The 8,391-nt window shown below is 40.8% G+C and overlaps 1 pseudogene; it reads left to right on the top strand.

Moving 5' to 3' along the window:
* Nucleotides 1-3,779: 3,779 nt before the first annotated feature.
* Nucleotides 3,780-4,129, top strand: LOC101553512 (60S ribosomal protein L34-like; annotated as a pseudogene).
* The last annotated feature ends 4,262 nt before the right edge of the window (nt 4,130-8,391 follow it).

Genomic DNA, 8,391 nt, shown 5'->3' with positions numbered 1-8,391 from the left:
AATAATATAAGAAATTAAAAACTATATCACATAAACTGTAGGTCTAAGTGGCAGCACAAGTTATTTCTACTCCATATTCTATGAAGAAAACATTGCAATTTATGTGTGCAAAGTCTTCCAGAGACTAGGTAAGGTGGATGTCTTCCCAATTCATTTTATGAGTCAAAAGTGAGCAATACCACCCACCACATTGTGGGGGGGTGGTACTAAATTGATGTGGATGGGGGTGGTAATGACTTTCAGTACAACTGAGGGGAGGGGGAATGCTTCCTGTTTATGTTAAAAAGGTAGATTTCAAAGCAGGTGCTGAACAAAGGAAAGTTATAAGTAAAATTAGTTTGGGCACCTCTAGTCTAACATAATCTTGATACCAAATCTGAAAAAGGATAGCTCAAGAAAGAAAAGCTACAGTTAAACCATATTATAAACTCGACTGCTAAATCCTGGGGAAAATCTTAGAAAACAATATCCTGAAATACATGGAAAGAATAATGAGTAAATCGAATTTACCACAAGAATGTGAGCTTCATTTAACATTTAAATAACAATCAGAAGGGGCCAGAGATTTGGCTAAGCAGTAGAGCAAGGCAAGGATGAGGACTTGGGTTCTATTTCTGGCACTGTCAAAAGAAAAATCAATAAGGGGGTCCAGGGATACAGCTCAAAGGGCTAGAGTTCAAGCTTTGCATGCAAGAGCTGCAGTGCTCTATCCCTGGAACTTCTTTGTCCTCCATGGACTTTTGGGAGTGGCTCCCAAACAACAACCTGATGGGAAAAATTCTATCAATATAATTTTCAGTGTAATTTGGAGGAAGGCGAATAATTAAACTGCTTCCAATGCCTTAATTAAAATTTTAATAAATATAAGGAAAAAATAACTGCAAACAAATAATAACCTCCTTTAATCTTGTAATAGAATGGGACTTCCGTAATCTTAAAAATTATCTGTAAGCATCAGAATTAAAGGAGACATAATGAAAGTTTTCTTCTTGGCTTGCTCTTCAAGTCCATGTTCTCACGGCGATTCAATAAAATTAAAAAAATATTTTTAAAAGTTATCTCGGGGCTGAAGTGATAGCACAGTGGGTAGAGCATTTGCCTTGCACACAGCCAATCCAGGTTCAATTCCCAGCATCCCATGTGGTCCCCCGAGCACTGCCAGGAGTAATTCCTGAGTGCATAAGCCAGGAGTAACCCCTGTGCATCGCCGGGTGTGACCCAAAAAGCCCTTCCCCCACAAACAAAAAAAACAAAAAAAAATGTTATTTCAATTGTTGTCTCAATGTTTCTTTTACTGACTCTTTCCACTCTAGAGTTCCCATAAGAACCAGTAATTCTACTCCTGGGCATTGTAACAGGAGGAATGAAAACATGTTCAAACAAAAACTTGTACACAAATGTTTATTGCACCATTTATAGTAGCCAAAAAGTGGGAATGACCTACATATCAATCTACTGATGAATGGGTAAACAAAATGCTTGACACAATCAAAAATTATTCACCCAGAAAAAAGGGAATGCTACATTAAAATACATACTGCTTAAAATACATACTGCTACATTAAAATACATACTGCTGCAAGCTGGAGCAATAGTACAACGGGTAGGCTGTTTGCCTTGCAGCCAACCCAGGTTCAATCTTTGGCATTCCATATGGTCCTCCAAGCACTGACAGGAGAAATTCCTGAGTACAGAGCCAGGAGTAACCCCTGAGCACCCCTGGGTGTGGCCCAAAAAGCAAAAAAGAGGGTTTGGAAATCATACAAGACAATGATTTGAGAAGGAAGAAGGCTGCAATTTGGAGGGAAGTATTCATTAGAGGAATAGCATCACAGAGTCAGAAGTCCAAAGATCCCCTCCTACAAAAAGGATCATTTAATAAAGAATTATTACTGTACTGTATCAACAGAAGAGGAAGCTCTTAATAAAATTAGACATCCAAACTTCTTCCATGTAGCATTAATTGCTACTGTTAACCCAGAAACTCCCAGAATATTTTGATTAGAAAAAGACATTATTGGCTGGAGTGATTGTACAGCAGGTAAGGTGCTTGCTTTGTGTGAGGCCAACCCGGGTTCCATCCCTGGCATCACATATGGTCCCATGAGTACCAGCAGAAGTGATTCCTTCTGTGCAGAGCCAGTAGTAGCCCCTGAACATTGGCAGCTGTGCCTTCCTCCCCCCAGAACTCAAAAAGAATAATACACCCATGGAACAAAAAGAAAGATCAACAGGCTGGAGTACACATTCTCCATGCAAGAGGCCTGGGTTTAACACACAGCACTAGATGGTCCTCCAAACACCATCAAAGGCAACATATGAGCACTGACCTGGGAATAGCACCTGATCACTGCTGGGTGTGGGCACTCAAAAAAAGAAAGCAAAAAGTAGAAACCAGCATCTGCACAAAGTTATGAGAAAGAAATTAGGTGATAGATATGGGGTTGGGATGATGTATGCATAAAAGATGTAACTAACAATATTTTTTTTATTGAATCACCAAGTGGAGGGTTACAAAGTTCTCAGGATTATGTCAGTTATACAATATTCAAACACCCTTCCCTTCACCAGTGCCCATCTTCCATCACCAACCCCCCCAGTATATCTGCCGCCCCCTCCCACCTCCCTAGTCCCCACCCTTGTACGTGATAAGTTTCACTTCATTTACTCTTATCTCGATTACATTCCATGTTTCAACACACAACTCACTACCGTTGCTGGGGTTTCCCCCCAAAAAGAAAAAGACAGTCTTATTGCCAATGAGGCATTTGATAGTTCTCCATTGCTAAGAATATAGAGATATTAAGTCCTGCTGTTTGTTACATAACTTTTCTTTTTCCCCCTTGCCCCGCGCCACCGAGTTCACGCCTGTTTAGTAATCGCCACGCTGTCTGACAAAGGGAAAAAAACCGAAGAGGATGATTATTTCCCGTCATCAGCCGGCGTGGGGCTCTGGCTTAGTTGATAGTCTAGTAGAGTGTCTGCAAGCAGTTTCTGGAACCAAAGGTCTTGTGCTGATATCGGCTCCGGCTCGAGATACCACCAGCGTCCCGCTGGTCCATGTACCTAATTTTTCCCCTTATTTCCCATTCCCACGCCACCAGGTCTGTTTGCTTAATGGACATCACACTATGTTTGACACCACACCACGTTTCTTCCCGAGAAAGAAGGATATTTCTTCTCAGCCGGCGTGGGGATATAGCTTAGTTCAGTCTAGAGAGATGGCTACCATTTTGATTGCCTTCAATATTTCAACAAAATACTTACTATTCTTGTTAGGATCACCCACAAAAGTCCGACCCATTAAGAAGGAACCATTACATATTGCTGATACTAAGATGACATTAGGACAGTAGGTTTTGGGTTTCTGTCTAAAGTCCAGGGAAAAAGTTGAAGGAGAGAGAGAGAGATTTCCGCACGGGGGACCTGGCGGAAACTCTCAAGTCACATACTGCAGGTTGCTGGTGGGCTGCTGGTGTCCCAAGCAGCTCCTTCCTCTTCGTCAGTCATTCTGGGGGTGTGGGCGCGGAGAAATGGGAAAGCCCACGTGGCTGCACTCTCTTTAAGTGTCCAATGTGGGCGGAGACCGATACTTCCCCGCCCTCGATCCCCCGCCAGCCGCGCCGCGCGGTAACTAACAATATTTTAAACCACAGTACCTCAGTAAAAATGGTAAAAAGAAAAAAAACTAAAAACAAAATTTTAAGATAATAAAAAATATAATAAGACCCACACCACCCACACCACCTCTTCCAGGACAGTGTCTAGAGACATTCAGAATGGTCCAGGGTTTGACATACCATCATCACAGACGTTCCTACAATATAGCCTCCAACAAAATGAAATAGCTCTTCCAAACTCCTGGAAATAGAATTGTCCCAAAAAAGTTGGGAAGGCTCCAAATTCTGCATGTGGTGTGTTCCTGGGACAGTGTTTAGGAGTTTCTGCCATAATACCTAAAGTTCTTAAGAGGCCTTCTAAAATAAAACAAAACAAAAAACCATGTCAGCAGAGGTTATGGTAGTTCCATGTATACAAAGTGTGTCAAGACAAGATCAAAGGTGCTTTCCTTACTATGGAGCAGAAAATCATTGTTTAAGTGTTTGAATCACAAGCACAGTCAGAAAACAAAATTTTATTTAAAAACATTTGATCTTGTGGCATATTTGGTATGCCAGAAACAGTAACAACAAGTCTCACAATGGAGCCTTTACTGGTGCTCGCTCGAGCAAATCAATGAGCAACAAGATGACAGTGATAACAGTGATAATGATAAAAATTTAAAAAAAAACCTCACCCTAAGCCAAAGAGATAGTGTAGGGGTTAAGGAACTTCCTTTGCACATAGCAGACCCCAGTTCGGTGTCTGGCACTGCAAATTGTCACCAGGAGTGATCCCTGAGCACAGAGCTAAGAGTAACTCCTGAACATAGTCAGGTGTGCACAAACTACCCTTCCCAAGAATATTCACCTCCCAATTAAAAACTACAAAGCATTAAGTAAAGGTATTAAAGAATCAATCATAGGGCTGAAGCAATAGTACAGTGGGTAATATGTTTACCTTGCATGTAGCCGACCTGGGTTCAATCCCCAGCACCGCATATGGTCACCTTATCACTGCCAGGAGTGTTCCCTGAGTTCAGAGGCAGGAGTAAATCCTGAGCACAATGGGGAGTGATCCCTGCCCCCCAAAAAAGAAAAAAAAACAAAATATCCCCAAGCAATGAAAGAATATGATATGAAAGAATACTATGCATACATCAGAAAATGTTAAACATAGAATTGAGGGGCAGAGAGATAGTACAGTGAGTAGGGTGCTTGTCTTGTAGGTGACTAACCCAGGTTCTATCCCCAGCACTGCATGTGGTCCCCTAAGCACTGCCAAGAGTGACCTCTGAGCACAGAGTAGGAACCAGCCCTGAGAACTGCTGGGTGTGTCTCCAAAGCAAACAAAAACAATAATAACAAACCACCTCACAAATAGAGATTTGAAATATCTGGAAAATGTGAACAAAGTGCATGAAAAAATGAAGAAACTGATGGAATTGTCTCAGAGGGCAAAATTTCAAAGTACCTGAAAGAAAAGGGGTATGATTAAAAAGCACAGTAAGAATTCCGAGCGGCCACACACGAATGGCTCCTCCGTTCCTGAGCGACCATGATCCCAAAGGCCCACTAACTACTTTCAGCACCAAGTGGCTTCTTGCAGAAATGCCTGTATACTGTGAGCTAAGCTACAGCCCCATGCCACCCCGGGAGGAGAAAGGTTTTTCTCTCTCGGCCTTTCCTTGTGGCGGCGGCATAGTGACTGCCATCTTTTAGAACCCACTAAACAGAGGTACGAGCTTGCAGTGATGCAACTTCTGGCAGAAATTTCTCTGGACTTAATTACTAAAATACCAGAAATCCAAAACCGTGCGGCCACTGTCACGGCTGTGCGACCTCATATGCTCTTCATTCTCAGCAATGGAAAACATGAAAGATGTCTTTTCGACAGGTCTGGTTGTTGGGGGAAAATTCCAAATAATAATAGCGAGTTTTCTGTTGAAATATTGAATGGAATCAAAGTAAAGAGAGATTAAAGTGAAAATCATCAGCTGCACAGGCGGGGGATGGGTGGGATGGGAGGTATAGTGGGGTTCTTGGAGGTGGAACATGTGCACTGGTGGATGGATGGCTGTTTGATCATTGTATGACTGAGACTGAAACCTGAAAGCTTTGTAACTTTTCTCATGGTGATTCAATTTAAAAAAAGCACAGTAAGCAAAAGAACAAGAAAGAAAGGGGCTGGAGCAATAGTACATCAGGTACGGTGTTTGCCTTGTACATGGCTGATCTGGGTTGGATCCCAAGAACTACATATGGTCCTCTGAGTCTGTCAGGAGAGACCCCTGAGCACAGAGCCAGGAATGAGCCTTGAGAAATGTCGGGTGTGGCGCCAAGCCCCCCAAAAATAGTGAAAAAGAGCTAGGAAAATAAAAATAAGAAGGTAAAATAAACTGAGGAGGAGAAGAAAACAGAAATTCTGGGGTAGAGAGGTAGTACAGTGGGTAGGGCGCTTGCCTTGCACAACGCGAATCCAGTTGAATCCCTGGAACCTGTAGATTCCCTGGGCATTCTAGGAGAAATCACTGAGAACAGAGCCAAGACTAAGTCCTGAATACTGCCAGGAATGGACCAAATAAATAACAAAAACAAATATGAGATCCTAATTTCTATATTAAAGGGGTAGTTTCACCTAAGCTACTTTAGTTTTGATCCTTGTGGGTAGTTATACCCTTTTAAATACTTTTAGTATCCTCACTCAACCACACACACACACACACACATACACACACAGACTCACTCCACAAAATAGGAATTTTTCACCTTATTGCCAGGGAATTTGGCTGTAATTCAGTCTTCTTAAGGCTTGCAGGGCAATTTTATTTAAACAGCACATTTTTCTGTAGTGGCAGAATCCCTGATTTGTCAGAATCCGATAAAAAAGTTATTCCTTACTCTAAGATATCAGTGAAATTTAGGAGTTTTGTTGTTTTTGTTTTTTTTAAATCTTAGCCGTAACAGCTTGCTTTACAATTTACTCCACTGCTTGCTATTCAGCCATAACACACAGAAAGCAGGTATTTATTTTAATTATGAAAGATGATGCTGGCTTTTTTATTTGAGGTCAATTTTTTCTCATGTTAAGGCAATATATATTCTCGCTTCTTTAAAGTTTTATAAAATATTATCATAGGGTCTGGAGAATATAGAGGGCATGGTGCTAGCTTTGCATGCGATGCACCTGGGTTGGATCCCAGGTAAGGCATATGGTCTCCTAAGCATTGTTAAGAATGATCCTTGTCTTAACACCAAGTAAAATGTGATTGGAGATCCCGTGCAGGAAGAGAGATGCGTGCTGAACATAGACTAGAGACTGAACATGATGGCCACTCAATACCCCTATTGCAAACCATAACACCCAAAAGGAGAGAGAGAGAACAAATTGGAATGCCCTGCCACAGAGGCGGGGTGGGGTAGGGGGGATGGGACTGGGAGGTGGGAGGGATACTGGGTTCATTGGTGGTGGAGAATGGACACTGATTGTGGGATGGGATCTCAAACATTGTATGAGGGAAACACAAGCACGAAAATGTGTAAATCTGTAATTGTACCCTCACAGTGACTCACTAATTAAAAAATAAATAAATAAATAAAATTATAAAAAATTAAAAATTTAAAAAATAATGATCCCTGTCTTATACAAATAATGAAAGAGAAGAAAGAGGTATTAAAACAATGCAGTTTATAATTGTGCATCAGAAAATCAAGTACCTTGGAATTAGCTTAACTAAAGAGGTAAAGGACCTGTACCAAAAAACCTGCAAAACTCCTTCGGAAAATAAAAGAGGACATGAGGAAATAGAGACATATCACCTACTCATGGATCAGGAGCATTAACATTGTCAAAATGGCAATACTTGACAAAGCATTATACAAATTCAGTGTGGTCCCTATAAGGATACCTGTGATATTTTTCAAAGAAATAGATAAAACACTCCTGAAATTCATATGGAACAATAAACCCTCACAAACTGCTAACACAATTCTTAGGAAAAAGATGGGAGGCATCCCCTTCCCCAACTTCAAACTGTACTATAAAGTGGTAGTTATTAAAACATCATGGTATTGGAAAAATATAGACCTGCAGACTAATGGAATAGAGTTGAATATCTTGACACAGACCCTCAAATATATGATCACTTAATCTTTGATAAAATAGCAAGAAAGGTGAATGGAATAAGGAAAGCCTCGTTAACAAGTGGTTCTGGGAAAAATGAACAGTCACATGCAAAAATGAACTCTGATCTATCTCTAATGCCAGGCACAAAAGTCAGATCAAAAAGGATTAAAGACCTCAAAATCAGACCTACAAACACATGGAGGAAAACGCAGGCAGGACCCTCCATGACACTGAAGCTAAAGGCATCTTCAAGGATGAAATTCTACTGACCAATCAAGTGGAAGCAAAGATAAACAAATGGAACTACATTAAACTAAGACATTTCTGCACCTCCAAAGAAACACTGACTAAGATACAGAAACAGCCCATGGAATAGGAAAAATTATTTACTCAATAACCAGCAGATAAGGGATTAATATCCAAGATATATGTCACTGGTAGAACTTTACAAGAAAAAACTCCAACCCCATCAAAAAATAAGGAGAAGATATGAACAGAAACTTCCTCAAAGAAGAAATACAAATGGTCAAAAGGCACGTGAAAAAATACTCTACATCACTAGTCATCAATAATCATCAGGGAGATGCGAATCAAAACAATGTGATATCACTTCACACCACAGAGACTAGTACACATCAAAAAGAAAAAGAACAACCAGTGTTGGTG

This window comes from Sorex araneus, chromosome X (assembly GCF_027595985.1).
Source record: "Sorex araneus isolate mSorAra2 chromosome X, mSorAra2.pri, whole genome shotgun sequence".
NCBI lineage: Eukaryota > Metazoa > Chordata > Mammalia > Eulipotyphla > Soricidae > Sorex > Sorex araneus.
The sequence above is the reverse complement of the archived record's forward strand: the minus strand, read 5'-3'. Positions and strand labels throughout refer to the sequence as shown.